The sequence below is a fragment of the Macaca thibetana genome, chromosome 10 (assembly GCF_024542745.1).
Source record: "Macaca thibetana thibetana isolate TM-01 chromosome 10, ASM2454274v1, whole genome shotgun sequence".
NCBI lineage: Eukaryota > Metazoa > Chordata > Mammalia > Primates > Cercopithecidae > Macaca > Macaca thibetana.
In genome coordinates, this window is record NC_065587.1 from 14,264,152 (window position 1) to 14,281,979 (window position 17,828).

Sequence of the window (17,828 nt, forward strand, 5' to 3'; positions counted from 1 at the left end):
AGGCAAGGAGCGCTTGTCTTTTGTTCCCTTCAGGAGCTCTCCCAGCTCTGGTCTTGTTAGAAGGATCTCACCTTGGAAGTCTCCCTGGGAATCAGCACATGTTCTGATAACGCTAAAGATTAAGCCAATGAAATAAAAATTCATTTTTGAGGCATAAACTGTAAACGACCAGGATTTTCCACGGAAATATTGGTACTTTGGCAGAGGTCCGGCGGCCCTCAAGTTGACAGTAATTTGCTGCCGTGTGCCAGGCAAGTCCTGAAGTCATTCAATAGACAAGACATCATCAAATACCACATCTGAATTCTGTTCATATTATTAGAATGAAAAGGGTAATGCAATTCAATTGCCTAGAGAATTGTCGTAGACACAGACCTAAACAGAGCTGGCCAGAGACAAAATTTCTTAGCAAGTGAAGTTTGTCTACAGGGCCCCTGACTTGCCTTCCTCTGCCCTTCCAACTAGACCTTTTCCTTGTACAGGAATCCGGTGTGAATTAAGGTCAATGTGTTGCCCCTCCCAAGGATGTTTGCTTTTTAAATGAACCTTCTAGTTTGATAAGGAGGGGATTAAAAACTAACATTTTTCAAATACCTACCATGGACCAAGCACATTTTCACAAGCATTGTTCATCCTTACTGCCTACTGGAAACTTGTTTATTTGTGCAAGAAACATCTATTGGCTATCTGCACTGAACCAGGCACTGTGCTAGGTACTGGAGATCCAGCAGAGACAAAAAAGACAAAGACCTTCCCCTCGCGAGCTCTGCGGACTAATAGGAAGAAAGAGGCAATCAACTAACAAATGCATAAATGTTTATCAGGTGGTGATAAGTGCTCTGCAGAAAAATAAAGCAGGGCAAGGGGACAGAGAGTAACAGAAAGGGATACTGTAGAAGATAGGGTGGTCATGGAGGCCTTCTCAGAGGAGGCGGTTACTGAACAGAGCCCTGAAGAAAATGAGCCAAAAGGCATGTTGCTATGTTGAAGGCAGGGCATGGCGGGGCGGGGAGTACTCCAGGTCGAGAGAACAGCAAATGCGTAGGTCCTGGGAGTCCTTGGTGTGCCCCAAGAAAGAGACAGATGGGAGAGGACAGCATGGATAAGGTGGGGAAATGGAGGAGGCAGGAGCAGGGAAGAAGAGGAGAGCAGACACGGAAGGGCTTGTGGGCTGGCATGGGGATGGGGACTCTAGAATCTACACTGAGGGACATCAGGAGCCACTGGAGGGTCTAAGCAAAGGAGCGACCTTCGTTGACTTGGGTTTTCAGAAGCTGGCTCTGGCTGCTGGGTGGACAGGCTGCATAGTAACAAGCGTGGAAACAGAGAGGCCCTTTAGGAGACAACTTCGGTGACCTGGGAAGGAGTGAGTAAGGGAAGGTGATGCTGAAGGCTCAGGCCCCACCTTCTGCAGTGGGTCTTATGGCTCCCATCCTGCAGGTGAGGAAACCGAGATGTAGAAAGGGTAGGCAGTCAGCCAAGGCCAGCTGGCTAGTAAGCAGCCAAGCTTGAGCCCTGCAGGCTGCCCAGCTGCAGAGGCCTGACTCCTAGCCCCTGCCACAAGCTTCCCGTGACCATGCGAAGAGAGGCACTGCTCCTCCGTGAAGGGATCTTACTTCTCAGAGAGCAGGAAGAAGGATTTTTGGAGACTGAGGATTTTTCTGGGCCCTCGTAATCTCACTCCAGCCTTTGCTTTGAAAGGGTTCCATCAAGAGGAAATAACGATCGTCAACACTTAACAGGCTTTTTCTGTGGACGCAGCAGGCTTCTGAGTCACTCCCGCTTGTCGTTGCAAAGATTCCTCACAACCACCCCTGTGAAGGAGCCACGATCTTCGTTCCCATTCTACACATGAGAAAACTGAGGCACAGCAATATTAACTGGCCAGGATGATAGGGCTGGGATATGAACCCTGGAAGTCTGGGTCCCAGAGTCCCAACTCTTGGATATGGTACTATTTCTTCCTTGAAGAGCTGCTCCCTTTTGATGTGGTGCTGAATTTCGGACTTGGAGACTGAGGCTCATGCTGCTGATACACACTGAAACTGACTCCCATTGACAGGAACTCAGGAGACACTGGAGAATGTCCCTGTGGGGCCTAAATGGCCCCTCCTCAAAAAATCTGTTGATGGGGGCTTCCTGCCCAGGGTACGAGACAGATGACAGGGCCTCAGGGTTCCCATCTGTCTCTAGGGAGCCAGTACGTCTCTCACTGTGTATCACTGGCTCATCCATCCTGGGGCACAAGCCTTCCAGATGTGGGGAGAGAAGGGTTGAGCAGTCATTAATGAAACCACAGCTGCCAACTCCCAATTTCATTTGATGGATGACTGAGATGTTCCCAACCCTTCAGCCCTCCCAGTTTTGAGGGGAAAGGGGTAACCAGAGGAACAGGCTTACATGGAGAGGATGAAGATACAAACAGAGATGACACAGTGGGGAGGAGTGGACAGAGGAGGTGGGGTTCCCAAAAGACAAACTGAACCATTCTGGGAAGAAGAGAGGGTGCTCTGTGCCCCTGAAGGGAGAGAGAGAAATGGAGGACACAAATTCACAAAATACCACAATCCCAGACACACATAAGTCCCTCTTTGTTCTCACCCTTCCTTCTACCCAAAAAGCTTTCCCCTCCTGTCCAGATGCCTCCATGGCAGTCAATTATAAGACCTTCCCTAAAACCCCTCACTCCTTAGGAAGAACTGACCTACCTTCCCTTTATGCCCCATTTGAGTAATCGTCATAAACAACAACAAGATCTCTTTATTGAACTTTGTTTTTATGTACTTTTTATTTCAATTTAGTATCAAAACAGCCCCACAAGATGGATGTGGTTAGCTCCACTTGATAGAGGAGACATCTAGAGCTCAGAGAAGTGAAGTGACTTTCCTGAGGTCACACAGATGAGTAACTTGAGGATCCGTGATCCAACCTGGAACACCTGCCTCGGAAGCTCAGGCCCTTACGTATCTACCCCACCCCAACTGAGTTACGGAAGGGCTGGCACGTTTTCTCAGTCACTTTTGCATCTTCAGCGCCCAGTTGGTGCTTAGTAAATATTGATGGGAATGACTCATGAATGAATAAATGGATGAAAACTGAGTTATAATGAACTGGAGTCTATAAATATGCTCACATGCACTTACATTTGCAGAGACAATGCTAACAGTTCTTGAGAACCATTTATTCATTCAATATAAAAAGTGCCTATTGGAAATGTACTGTGTGTGAAACGTTGGGGATATTGTGGGAAGCAGAACTGTCCTGGTCCTTAACCTTCAAGAGTGCATAAAATAGAGGAGGAGAAAAACTGAAAATAGTCAACAATATCACAAATGGAAATGTATTTGCAACGTATTAAAAAAGTGAAGAAGAGAGTGTGGGGCACTAAAGAGAGGAGTGTGGTTAGACAGAGGGGGCCAGGAACACTCTCCAAGTGAGAAATATTTAAGGTTGAATGGAACTCATCCAGAGAAAAATTAGGGGAGAGTGTCCCAGGCAGAAGGAATGGCACATGCAAAGGCACCAGTGCAAGACTAAGAGCTTAGAGTCTTCCAGAAAGTACCAGAAGCCCACCATGGACAAAGCAAAGAGCAGGGGCAATGGAAGCAGACAGAGCTAGAGACACAGGTAGAACCAGAAGATGCAGTGCCTCATGGGCCTCATTAAGTGTTCTGGATTCCAGCCAAAGGGCCATGGGAAGCCTCTGAAAGGTGTGAAGCAGGGAAGGGACGCGCGTCAATCTGCTCCTGTTCTGTGGGCAGTGCGAGCAAAGAAGGAAGCAAGAAACAGGCAGAGAGACTGGCCAGTGCCGTCATCCAGATGGGAGACACCTGGGCCACAGGCGGTGATGGGAAATGGGTGGATGCGAGATCCCTTTGGAAGCAGGATATGGAGCACCGATGATATTGACATAACTCAGACATGTCCGCACATGAACCCACAGTGGAGTAAAGGCAGTATGGACTTTGGAAACAGATAAGAATTTTTTTTTTTTTTTTTTGAGATGGAATCTTGATCTGTCGCCCAGGCTGGAGTGCAGTGGCACGATCTTGGCTCACTGCAACTTCTGCCTCCCGGGTTCAAGCCATTCTGCTGCCTCGGCCTCCTGAGTAGCTGGGACTACAGGCACCCGCCACCACGCCCCACTAATTTTTGTATTTTTAGCAGAGATGGAGTTTTACCGTGTTGACCAGGCTGGTCTCCAACCCCTGACCTCAAGTGATCTGCCTGCCTTGGCCTCCCAAAGTCCTGGGATTACAGGCATGAGCCACTGCACCTGGCCAGGAAACAGATAAGATTCTAATTCATCATCTATCGTTCATGGCTGTGTGGTTCGAGGCAGGTCACTGACCTCTTAAAGCTTTGGTTTCCTCAACTGGAAAATAAGAGAATCAACCTCCCCAGGACCCTTGTCATTGAATGAGATGATGCATATGACAGTGTGGAGTGCAGTGAGCCCCTCCCAACAACCCAACATCCCTTTGCCATCTCCAGATACCGATAGCCCAACTTCCATGCTGCCCACCTGATCACTGGGCTCTACTGCCTATGTAAACATTTTTAAAGAAAATGAATCCCCTTATACTCCATGCCAAAGAGAAAATGCAGGCTGGCCTTGGTAGGAAGGCTTGCAACAGCCTGCCAACCTCGTTCCACTAATACTTGTTAGTGGCCACAGTCTCTCATCACTTGAACAGTAACTCAATTACCAGTCCCTGGGCACCTTCAGGCACAAAGCCTCTCCCATAAGTCCCCCTTGTTTTTCTGAGAAGCCCAGGACACAAGTCAATTTCTTGGCCCTAATGAGAGCTTTTCACCACCTGACAGTAGCTATTGAGTATGTGCTAAGAAAATGCAGCCTTAAGGCCACCTCGGCCGCCTCCCAAGACCAAGGCCCTGGCCAGCCAGGAGGTGCAACGTGGGCTCTGGCACCAGAGCCTCACACAGCAGATGTTGCTGCCTTCAAGGCTGGCCCAATTATGATGTTAACGCCCTGGACGTTAATCCCTGGGTCCTTGCCAGCCGGAACCTGCTCTGCTCTCTGGTTTAATAACACAAGTCCTCTGGAGGGATCAAGTACGGGTCTTGGGAATGCCACACTTTTAACTGGTCAGATTCAAAGCCCAGCTCCTTCTCTGCATTACAAGCAAGGCCTGAGATTTCCAAGTATTTTAGCCTTGTGAATGCCTGCCCACACCACCACAGGGCAGTCAGTTTTAAGGATTGTGATTGCAACTGAGATTCAGAAAATTAAATGTCTTTCTCAAGGAAATAGAAGACATTCATGGAAACTCCTTCAATACAGATTTGCTTTCCCGATACCCAGATTTCTGAGACTTGTTAAATAAACGAGAAGTTCTATGAGGGTAGGGTAAATAGCACAGTGTCTGGCACAAAGTAAAGATTTTTGGCATGAATGGCTAGTCCTGATTCAACTTCAATATCAGATCTATGATGTACAGTTCAATGACTCAGTTGTTTAAAAGTAGAATATCCACTCTGCATTATCAGTGACAATTTCTTAACATCTGTTGCCTCACCCTCTAGAACACCCCTGAGCCACCTTTCCCTCTGTCCAGGTTGTGTGTATGCCACAGAAGCCAGTCCCAAGGGAACCTGATCTAGGCACAAAATCATGGAGGGCTTCCTTGAGGTGGTTGAGTCTATGAGAAATGGAGGGTATGTGGGTGTGAAGCTGGCACTGGTACATTTGGGGGTTGGGGAAGGAACGGGCTTGTGAAGTGCATTCTGAGCAGAGAGAACAGCTTATGCAACATCCCGGGACTGGATTATGGAGAAGGAGGTGGAAAGGGATAGAATGAGATGAAGATGGAGAGAGAAGCAAGGCTCAGACAATGAGGTACTCAGTGGGCCATGTTAAGAATGTTGGTTTTTATTCTTAAAGCAGTGGGAAGTCATTGAAGAGTTTTGAGGGTGAGAAACGGCAGGAGTGAAATGATCAGATCTGATCTCGAACTGACTGGAGAAAAGCCTCGGAGGTATGCAGAAAACCCAGTTGGGAAGTTATACCAGAGAATGAGATGCAAGGAGTTAGTGACTTAGGCCAAGGAGGCAGTGGCAGAGATGAAGAGAAGAGGATGGATTTCAAAAATATTTAGGACCTAATGGATTGTATGTGAGGATGAGGGAAAAGGAAATATCCAGGATGACTCCCAGAATCCTGACTCTCACAACTGGAGATGGTGAGCAGGAGATGCTGGGAAAAAACCACATTGGAGGGATGGGAGGTGAGCGACATGGGAAAGGGAGTGGATCATGAGCTCGGGTTGAAGTGCATTGGAGACAGCCAAGTGGCAACAACTTGTAGTGAGTTGGAGATACGGGAAACTGCCTGCAGGGAGTTTCAAGATATCAGGGCCAGAGTTATAAATGTGGGAGTCACTGATATGGGGGTGCTAACTGAAGCTGCAGTTTCCTGGGATTTCTTAGGGACAGATGACATCAAAGGGATGCACCATAATTTACTTAACCCTTCTCCCACTATTGGATGTTTGGGTTGTTTCTGTCTTTTAACACGATAAGTGGCCCAGTAACAAGCATCTTTGTCCTCATTTATAGCTTTTTTCCATATTCTAGGTTAACTCTCTCAGTAGCTGATATTACTAACATGGTTAGCAATGAATACCTGCTAAGAGAATAAATATATATGCTCATTCTCCCCAGAATAGAATAAAATAGAAATTCTTTTTTTGATTGACCATTTTTCTTTTCTTTTCTTTTTTTTTTTTTTTTTTTTTTTTTTTTTTTTTGAGACGAGGTCTCGCTCTGTTGCCCAGGCTGGAGTGCAGTGGTGCAATCTCAGCTCACTGCAAGTTCTGCCTCCTGGGTTCACGCCATTCTCCTGCCTCAGCCTCCCGAGTAGCTGGGACTACAGGCACTCACCACCATGCCTGGCTAATTTTTTTTGTATTTTTAGTATAGACGGGGTTTCACCACGTTAGCCAGGATGGTCTCGATCTCCTGACCTCGTGATCCGCCCGCCTCAGCCTCCGAAAGTGCTGGGATTACAGGCGTGAGCCACCTCGCCCCGCCTTGATTGACCATTTTTCATCATGGCCTGTGTAACTTCTTTCTTCCAATGTCTGGGTGATTCATTAAGTCTTCCCTAACCAGGGCAACCAAAGGGACCTTCTTCCTCTGAATTCTCATGGTTAATCCCAGAGACATTCACTCCAATCTTGTCCTTCAGAAGCCTGATATTTTAGGACATATACACACATGAAAGATAATTGTCTTCCCCACTATAAGTTTTTGAGATCTGGGACTATGTTTTATACTTCTTGAATCCTCTGCAGAGCCTAGTAAAACCCGGCACAAGGTCTATGTGTAACAATTACTGTAGATAACTAATTAAGCAAGAGGATAGTAAGAGCTAATCTATTAAACCCCTGCTACATACCAGACCAGACCTGTCCTGGGAGCTTCAAAAACAAAGTCTATTTCAACCCTCCCAAAAAAAATTTTACCCCTGTTTTGCAAAGGTATCGGGGTAATGGTATCTGATATAATAAATAAACTCCCAAATCACAGTGGTTCAATTCATAGAAGTTTATTTCTCATTCACTTTAAGTCCAAAACAGGCAGCTCTCCTCCAAGCATTGATTCGGGGACATATGCCTTTCAGTCATACAGCTCCACTGTCTCCAACACACAGCTTCCGAAGTCACCATGATCCCCTGCCTCAAACCAGAAGGAGAAAAATCATGGCAGATCATCTAGGAGAGGCTCTTATGGGTAGGCTTAGAAGTGACATACATCCCATTCATCACAGCCACTGGTCAGAGCTCAGGCCTGTGGTCACACCCAACCACAAGGAAGGTTGAGAAATGTGGTCAGGCTGAGTGCTAGACTATAGGGAAAACAGCCTTGGGTGGTTCATAGTAGTCTCTGCCACATGAAGATAGAAAGCAAAGCCCAGAGATGCTAAGTAACTTGCCTGACATCACTCAGCTTATACACAACTGAATTAGAATTCACTCTCAAGTCTGTATGGCTCGAAAGTCTATGCTGTTTTCACCACATCCTACTGACTGGCAACCATCACTGGGGTCCTCTCCTTCTGGGGTGGCCTCTGAGCTGCATCTGTTTGAATCATCTTGGCAACTGTTTAATTTCACATATAACCCAACTCCAAACTGCAGTGAGAGCGACAGATCCACCGAAACCAACTTTCAGATGTATTTTGCAGATGCATCCTCCGTTTATTTCCAATGTGTTACTGGCTTGCTCCTTTAACAAGTCAATCAACTCACGGGCATGCCCTCGCAGTATGGAGGTACATATTCCTGTTCTAAAGCCCACGTCTTATAAACTTGACATATTCAGATGCTATGCCTTTTATCGTGAGTAAATTAAGCTCTTAAAATGTCAGAATGTTTTTGTTTCATTTGACATTCTCACCATAGGTCAAACTGCCTCCAAAACAGACATGTCTAAATAGCTGTCTAACCATATTGCTCAGAATGACTTTTTAGGAAGTCTAGGACGTCCAGGAGTGTGGTGATCCTGAAGCCCTTGAGCATCAGTAATTCTGTTTGGACACGTTCCCATGTAAGCAATTTACATCTGCTGTGTTATAGATCCAGAGGTTGGAAAACCAAAAGGGATCTTGGGAAGTCATTGGCTCTACCCCTTGGTTTGTAAGCATAAACCTTGGAATCTTAAAGTTGAGAAAAATAATGACATTAGGAAGAACAATAGCAGTTACCCTCCGTGAATGCATTCATTCAACACATAGTTATTGGAAACCCCCTTAGTGCCAAACACTGTTATAGAATCTGAAGATATGGAGCTGGCATTCTGATGGGAGAAAGAGTGAATGCACAAATAAATATAAAATGAGTTAGGTGTTGATACGTGCTTTGAAGACACATAAAGTAAGGAGAAGGATGCAGAATGATCCGGTAGGAAGTTGTGAGGTTATGCAGTGGCTAGGGAGGGTCACTCTGACATTTGAGCAAAGACCTGAAGAAGTGAGGTAGTGAGGCTCTAGGTAGAGAGAACAGTTAGCAAAGAGGCTTGAAGGGAGAATATGCTTGGCATCTTCCAGAAACAGCAAGTAGATTGGGTGAGCTGGAGGGGTGAATGGTAGGAGAGGTGGCAAAGAAGATTCGGAAGGGGGATAGATTGGGTAAGGTCTTATAGCCCAGCAAAGGATGTTGGGCTTTACTTGGGCTGAGATAAGCAGCCTTGAAGGGTAAGGATATCTAGAGAAGAGAAGTTTGAGGATGAAGACCTGGGCATTCCACCATTTAGGGGTCTAGAAGATGAGGAGGAATCCACAAAGAGACTGAGAATGAGTAGCCAGTGAGGTAGGAAGAGAACCAAGCGATGGGGTGCCCGAAGGCAAGTGAGAAAGGGGTTCAAGGAGGGAGTGAGCAACCAATTAAATGCCACTGATGGGTCAAGTAAGATGAGGACAGATAACTGACCATCAGATCTGACAAGCAGAGGTCACTGGTAAACATATCATGAGTCATGAGAGGATGCTGGAGGTGAAAAACTAATGGGAGAGAGAGAGAGAGAGAGAAGCAGCGAGACAAAAGGGATTGAGAGAGAGAGAGAGAGAATCTCCTAGTATTAGCTGGGCATAGCACAGGTTCTTTACATGAATTTCCCAATTTAATTCACAGGACCACCTTGATTGCAGGGGGACAGTCAGTTGTTTTTTCCTTTTTACAAATGAGGCCCAGGGGGATCACACAGCTCCTACGTGTGAAAGCTGGACTTGGTCTTCCCGTGTGCCAGACCTCAGAGTTCCCCTCTTCTTTCCTCCAAGCAGCCTATGTCTTCCAGAGGCCATCTGGGGCAGCCGACATAAAATGGATTCCCACTTAAAAAAAAAAAAAGTCAGAAAATAGGTCATTCAGCTTCCCTTTGAACAGTGCCTGAATCTCTCTAATGATTAGCATCTCTCCTTTAGCGTTGTAATTACAGAGGTTCCATAATCCACCCCTGTACATGACCACACAGTGTGGCGTGTTCTTCAAGGAAGTTCTTCCTTGCATTACTCCACTTCTTTCCTTGTTAAAAATAAAACCTTTCTTTGAATAGGAAAATGATTCCAATTCCTATTGAATCCAACTCTCAGAAGGGCACGAGCATTGGAGTCCTTTTTCCATCTCAGACCCTAGCCTGAAGTCCAGCCCTAGCCAGAAAGCCCATGTCCCTGCTGGAATATCCATCTGGTTGTCCCGCTGGCCCTCATATCTGTTGAGATGCTTTGAGTTGCAGGTAAGAAAACACAACCCAAACTGGCTTCACAGTAATAAATAAATAAATAAATAAATAATAAATAAATAAATAAATGAGTTGCTCACATAACCAGGCAGCTCTACCTCGTTCACCTGTTTTTCTTACTATCCTGAGGCTGAGAGAAGACAGGACAGTGCCTTGGGGCCACACACCCACAAAGGACCAGAAAGGGTCACTTCCGGATGCTTTTCGATAAAAACAAGGAAGATACTTTCCCAGAAGACCCCACAAAACCTTTCTTCCTGTCTCTTTGGCCCAAGTGGGTCACAGGACCACTCTCATGCTAGTCATTGGTCAAGGATAGGTTACCTGCCTGGCCAGGAAGACCATCCCGGGGCGAGGGTGGGGCCATCTTCCCTGGAAGGACACTGCTGACACAGAGGCGGGGGCTGACAGGCAGTAGTTTCACAAGATCAGGGTCCTGTGAGAAGGGAGGAAGGGTCACATGGACCCCAGGGAAGTGACACACCACATCTCCTACATCTGAGTCCATAACTTAACTCGCCTTCTTCACCTTCCTCCGCTGAATTGGAGTGGATGAAAACACCATCTGTGAACTTACAGAACCCAGGAAACAGGAGCTCCCTCGTCCTCGCCTCTCTCATCTCACATGTGTACCACATTGCTGCATCCTGCATCTTTTGCCCATTAAAGAGCTCAAGAGGGCCGGGCGCAGTGGCTCACGCCTGTAATCCCAACACTTTGGGAGGCCGAGGCAGCTGGATCATGAGGTCAGGAGTTCGAGACCAGCCTGGCCAACATAGTGAAACCCCATCTCTACTAAAAATACAAAAATTAGCCAGGTGTGGTGGTGGGCACCTGTAGACCCAGCTACTTGGGAGGCTGAGGCAGAAGAATGACTTGAACCGGGGAGGCGAAGGCTGCAGTGAGCCAAGATCGTGCCACTGCACACAGCCTGGGTGACAGAGTGAGACTCTGTCTCAATAAATAAATAGCTCAAGAATCTGTCCACATCTCTCCCTCCCACCTTCCTCAGGCTATCACCAACTCTGCCTGGGCTATTACAGCAGCATCTTAATTCATTTTCTCTCTCTGCTCCCCACCACATCCTTCCATGCAAACATCTACACTGGAAGCTCATGTCTCAAAAGATAATGCCTGACAGTGTTGCTTCGCTTTGTAAAGGCCTTCAGGGTCTACCTGAAGCTTCACGGTTTGGGTTCAGCTCTCTCGGGGCCAACAGGGTCCTTCATGACCTCTACCTGCCCCTCCAGCTATCCCCTACCTCTTTCCATGAACCTGGATTTATGCCATCCTGAGGTATATTCGATTCCCAAATGCTTGCTGCTCCTGACTCCAAACAAAATTCCTCTTCCCCTCCTGGAAAAATGGTCACCATCCATCTGGTGCTCAGGCAGAATTCCTGAGAGTCATCCTTGATTCCTCTTCTCTTCACCCATGACATCAAATCCTTCTGTGGATAAGGTTGACTCTGCCTCCAGAACATGATCCCAAACTGCCATCTCCTGTCCACACCCACAGCTTCTACCTCCACCCAGGCCACCATGGCTTCCCACTGGGTCTGCCACAATACCTGGCCAACTGGTCTACCTACCCACTGCCACCCCTTACAAACAATTCTTCAGGTCCTCACCAGAGCCCACAGTGCTACGTCATCTGACTCCTGCTTACCTCTGTGGCCACATTGCCCCCTCCCATGGTCTCCCTCATGCACTGCCTTCTTCTGGTCCTCGTCGACACCGAGTTTGTCTCTGCCTAAAAGCCTTGCTGTTCCTTCTCCCCAAAATGCACTTCCCCAGGCTTTGTATGACTGACGCAGGGGGCAGCATGGAAGGTGATTTCTCTGAGATGGGCTCCCTGGCCACCCTTACGCCCCCATGCCCTCAGATCACATAATTCTTTCTTGTAGGCTTTGTGACACATCACCATTTAAAAGTCTCTTCTTTGTGAATTTGTTTATTTACTTGCTCATTCTCTGTTCCCCTAGAATATAAGCTCTCTGAAGGCAGGGACTTTCTCTATCTTCTTCACTGGGTCCTTGGGAACCTTGGGAACTTGTGCCTGGAACCCGGTAGGAGCTCAATATATGTGCTGAATGAATGAATGAATGAATGAATGGAGTGAGTGAGTGAATGGACAAATGACTTGTCTGATTTGTATTCTTCTCACAACCTGGCCCCTTTACCTGCCTAACTCCTTCATATCCTTCAAGATCAGGTCTGCTGATCATCTCTCTTCCTCTGCTCTCTCTCTCTCTCTCTCTCTCTGTCTGTCTCTCTCTCTCTCTCTCTCACACACACACACACACACACACACAAACACGCACATACACAGTTTTTCCCCTCTCCTCTATCTCCCACAATAACACCCAGCATTTACTGCTTACTGTATGTTACACTCTGCCTTATGGTTATGGTCCCTCCCCCAAGCTCTGAGCTCCCTGGGGATGGGGCTATGTCCTTCCACTCTGCATCTCCTTCACCAGCTCACAGACTGCACAGGGAAGGCACTGGATGAGTGTCTATTGAGTGAATAAATGAATGAATGAATGATGAATGAATGAATGAAGAATGAACATATTCTTCACCAATATTTAAGGCTTTGGTTATTCCTTTTTTTTTTTTTTTTTTTTTTTTTTTTTTTTTTTTTTTTTTGAGACGGAGTCATGCTCTGTCACCCAGGCTGGAGTGCAGTGGCCGGATCTCAGCTCACTGCAAGCTCCGCCTCCCGGGTACACGCCATTCTCCTGCCTCAGCCTCCCAAGTAGCTGGGACTACAGGCGCCCGCCACTTCGCCCGGCTAGTTTTTTGTATTTTTTAGTAGAGACGGGGTTTCACCGTGTTAGCCAGGATGGTCTCGATCTCCTGACCTCGTGATCCGCCCGTCTCGGCCTGGCTTTGGTTATTCCTTAAGATATAAAATCAGATCCGTCTTACCCACCTCACTCAATCGGTCTCCAAGTTTGGGATTTTGAAGAGCATCCTAATTCCTTCCCAATGTTCCTCTAAGTCCGTATTCTCACTGTAACAAGCAAACACTCTCTCTGAATCATTTTGGAACTGGAGCCTCCCTCGACATTGTATTTCTGATTGGTTGCTGTTTGTTTTGACAGTTGTCAGATTTTTTTTATTTATGCCAAGCTCTCCCTGGGGTTTAGTTTCCCGAATCCTCTCAATCGAGTGCCTAGAAAGAAGAGAAAATGACTTACCTGTAAATCTTTTTTATTGAAGGTGCACCATAAAACAGATCTTCTTTCACCTCTCCACTCTCTCCTGAGATTTAACGATTCTTGGCTTTTATTGTTGTCTTTACCCCTCATTTCAAAAAGAAAGAGCAGTGGGGGTTGGAGGGGCTTATCATATCCACCTGGGAGGAACGACAGGATCACGCTTTCCTGCCAGTGAACCCAAACAATCAGAGCTTTCTAGGGGAGTTCTTGACAGTTTCATACCAGAAACACACACCAAGCTGAGGACATTTATTATATGGCACACATCCCTAGAGCCAAAATTACAGACCATTTTCTCCTACCTGTCCCTTCTGTTTGATTTCTGGCAGATGTCCACGGATAAAACCACCAAGTTCCACTAGGAAAGCAGAACCCTAAATATAAATAAGAGAGGACTTCTGGGGCTTCTACAGAGAGAAACTTTCCCTTGCTCATTATAACTAGTGTTTCCACACATGGTGCAGAGCAGAAGCATTTGCAGGAAAAGAATATTTCAGAAACTCAAACGAACATTCCTTCCTCCAGTTACCCTTACTCCCTCTCTAATATCCATCTGGGCGACCGTGTTGATTAAGGTCAATGAGAAATGGCTTTATGTTTTGCTCTATTTTTTCTCTGCATATGCTAGTCACTGTGTACCTTTCAAAAACATCTCATCCCCAAATATCTATTCCTTTTTATAAATAGCACACATTATTCTCTGATTGTATAAGCAAAACATGCTTATTATAAAAACTTGAGTACGTACAGAAAAGTATATAGAAGATTTAAAATAATTCATAACGTTCTCGCCTGGAAATAATCATTGATAACACTTTAGGAGAAATACTGAAAGTTATTTGTCTTTTTTCTGTGAATGTACATATGTATTATGAGGATTCAGTTCACATTGTATACACAATTTTATGTTCTCTTTTTTTCTTAATACCATATCGAAATGTTTCCAAGTCCTTAATCTTTGAAACATGACTTTGAAAATATAATCATATTTTGTTAGCCTTAAAATCCATCCTAGATAAAATAAAACCAAAGACGTTATCAGGTGACAACAGTTACCCTGAAGTAACAAGTGAGTCTAAAATTCGAAAATCAGAGTCAATTGCTGGGCATGGTGGTGCACGCCTGTAGTCCCAGCTACTCGGGAGGCTGAGGCGGGAGGATGGCTTGAGCCCAGGAGTTCGAGGCTGCAGTGAGCTATGACAGTGCCACTGCACTCCAGCTTCTTAAAAAAGAAAAGAAAGAAAGAAAATATCAAAGTCATTCATGCTAACTGCTTTTGAGTGGTCTCCATGGCAACTTGCCAACAGGCAAGACTGAGGTGAGTAGAAGGCAGCTAAGCCTGAGAATGTAAAACTCAAAGTCCAGCTGTGGGTCACCGTTACCTCTAGCTAGTGGGTTGACAAGCAATTTTTATTTCTTTATTGCTCCTTTCTGTATAGACTGTATGTGTTACCATGAGCATGCCCTGCTTTTAAAATCACAAATAAAGTGTAACACTATGTTCATTTTGAACGGAAACAACACCTAATATGTATTTACCCTGATTCTCTCATTCATTTTCTCTCCCTCTACACACACACACACACACACACACACACACACACACATCCCCACTCTCATCCAGTTCCCACTTTCACTTCCCACTATTCCAGGCACACAGGCTCCACCCCTGCCCACTCCTTCCTCCTTCCCCCAGGTCCTGGACGGGAGGGGTGGGAGTTGGGGAGCTTTCATCTGATCCCCCAGTCTCTTCATATCTGGCTCCAGTTTACTGTCTCAAACCTGATGCCAGGATGCCTCCTCAGAGGAGTGACAGACTTTGACAGAAACAGGCTTTGGCATCAGAAGAGCTCTGTCACTTCCTATCTATCTATATGGCCCCAGCCAAGTCACTTAGCCTCTTTGAGCCTCATTTTCCTCATCTATAAAATGAGGATAACCAGTTTGCAGGATTATACCATGACTAAATGAAGTCGGCTTGCACCGAATAAATGCCTGTCACCCCATACTGCGCTGACCATCTTTGGGGTCTTTGTTTTACTCTAAAGCTGTCAGTTTTTCCTCTGGCCAAGACTGAGGCCAAGATCTCCCCACGTATAGCTACAGACTCTTAATCAACTGGGACTTTTCTGCTTGAATAAAGTGACACCTTTTAACATTGGAACCGGAAAATCTCCCAAAAGCAAACCATTGAAGAGACAAAAACCAAAACATGACTCAACTCTTTAAAAAGCTCCCCCTTAGTTGTTTAAGGTTCTCAGCTTATCTTTGCAGGGAAATGCACAAAAATGTCATAAATATTGTCTTCATTGATAAAGAAGAGAACAGACCAATGAAACCATGACAGTATCTATTCTCCGATCTTACATTTTGTTCAATTATTAGAGGAGGAGAGGGAAGGAGGAGGAAGAGGAAGGAAGAAGAAGAGGATAAAAATAAATACTGGTATGGATCAGATGATTCTTTCAAAAGAGAGGGGAAATAAAAAGAAGCAGTAGTCAAGAATGAGGTAGGTCGATGCTGTCATCCTTTGCCAGAGAAGCAAGCTTGGATCGAGCATTTAAGTGACTCCTTCAGAGACTAAAACAAGTCAGCATCAGAAATAGGATTCGAATTTTGAGCTCACAGTTAGTCTGCAACTGATACTAATTTTAAAGGTGTCGCCGGGTGTGGTGGCTCACGCCTGTAATCCCAGCACTTTGGGAGGCTGAGGCGGGTGGATCATCTCAGGTCAGGAGTTCGAGACCCGCCTGGCCAACATGGTGAAACCCCCATCTCTACTAAAAATACAAAAATTAGCTGGGTATGATGGCAAGCACCTGTAATCTCAGCTACTCGGGAGGCTGAGGCAGAAGAATTGCTCGAACCCAGGGGGCGGAGGTTGCAGTGAGCTGAGATTGCGTCACTGCACTCCAGCCTGGGTGACAGAGTAAGACTCCATCTCAAACAAACAGAAAAAAGGTGTCAATGCAAAACCAGGTTTTAAGGTAGCTAGCTCAATCTGCTAAATTTTTCATGCCTGTGCCTTTAAATTCCCAAGTAGCATTTCCTGTTTCTGAGTAGCACTTGTTCTTTTTTTTTTTTTTTTTTTTTTGCTTTTTTCCAAGAAAATGACTAGAGGTAGAAAAGCACGTACAGTCAATTACTTTCAGAAGGTTTTACTAAAAAATATTTTTTTAAACTGCAGTTAAAGATAAACATGATTTCTCCAAAGCCGAGCTACTTTATCAAGTCAGGCAAAGCATAATACAGTTTCCTTTTAAAAACCCAGATTAGCTGCTATCATCGGTGATGATCTGGATGTAATACATTACAGTTTGCAGAATCAAGCAGCCTAGTACCTACTTGGAAGCATCCTTCATTCATTGGACAATACTTACTGCACTCAGAGTTTGTGAGGGTGCTATCTAGACCCTGGGGACACCAACCAAGGCAAAGAAGGGGTACCAGTGCCCTGCCCTGAAGGACCCTGCCCTCCAACAAGAGAATGTGGGTGGGAGGACATACAATCTCAAGGCAGAATGTCATCACCAACTTACAGAGTGAAGAAAGGCCATCTCATCCAACCGTCAATTGAAATGAGGCCCAGAGAGTGGATGCAACTTGTCCAAGGTCGCACAGCAAGTTGCGTTTTCAGACTCTCTATCCAGTGCTCTCTCCTCTGTATACAGAATAAACTTTAATTTTTGAAACGTGCTACATTCCCCTGCTGGGGATTGCACAAAGCCTGGTGGAGCCTCAGAGATCCCTTATTGACACCCTTTACGTTAGGATCCTAACCTCAAAGAATGTTACATCTGGAAGGGACCCCAAGGATTAATCTGTGGTTCTTTCTTCCTTTTCTTTTTTTTTTTGACACAGTGTCGCTCTGTTGCCAGGCTGGAGTGCAGCGGCGCAATCTCAGCTCACTGCAACCTCCAACTCACTGGTTCAAGCGATTCTCCTAACTCAGCCTCCCCAGTAGCTGGAATTACAGGCACATGCCACCACGCCCAGCTAATTTTTGTATTTTTAGTAGAGACAGGGTTTCACCATGTTGGCCAGGATGGTCTCGATCTCCTGACCTTGTGATCCACCTGCCTCAGCCTCCCAAACTGCTGGGATTACAGGCATGAACCACTGTGACCGGCCTAATCTATGGTTCTTAATCAAGGGGTATCTCACCCCAGAGTCACAGAATCAGGCCCTAGGGTTGGGGATGATTCAAGCCACCTTGAAGGTGTTCATCGGACCTTTCCCAAAGAACTAGGGGCAGGTTTGGAGGGGGGACCAGCAAGATGAAATGGCAACTGGGAATTCAGAAAGAGGAAAAAAAGGGAAAGAAAGATACGCATGGAGGGAG

At 45.9% G+C, this 17,828-nt stretch overlaps 3 protein-coding genes across 10 annotated transcripts in view; 2 read left to right on the forward strand and 1 right to left on the reverse strand.

Moving 5' to 3' along the window:
- The window catches only part of MPST (mercaptopyruvate sulfurtransferase), a 462,750-nt gene that overhangs the window by 384,830 nt on the left and 60,092 nt on the right, over positions 1-17,828 (reverse strand). The window lies entirely within an intron of this gene.
- Positions 1-17,828, forward strand: part of TXN2 (thioredoxin 2) — a 393,736-nt gene that overhangs the window by 213,611 nt on the left and 162,297 nt on the right. Inside the window, exon 1 of one of the 8 annotated variants that reach the window (XM_050806390.1) lies at positions 3,413-3,416. The exons of 6 other annotated variants lie outside the window; for them this stretch is intronic. The gene's annotated coding sequence lies outside the window, so the exon portion shown is untranslated. Of the gene's footprint in view, positions 1-3,412; positions 3,417-13,596; positions 13,601-17,828 lie in introns of those variants that run through there. One more of the 8 variants, XM_050806384.1, reaches the window with a different exon arrangement.
- CACNG2 (calcium voltage-gated channel auxiliary subunit gamma 2) overlaps positions 1-17,828 on the forward strand; it is a 139,029-nt gene that overhangs the window by 60,360 nt on the left and 60,841 nt on the right. The gene's annotated exons all lie outside the window — the stretch shown is intronic.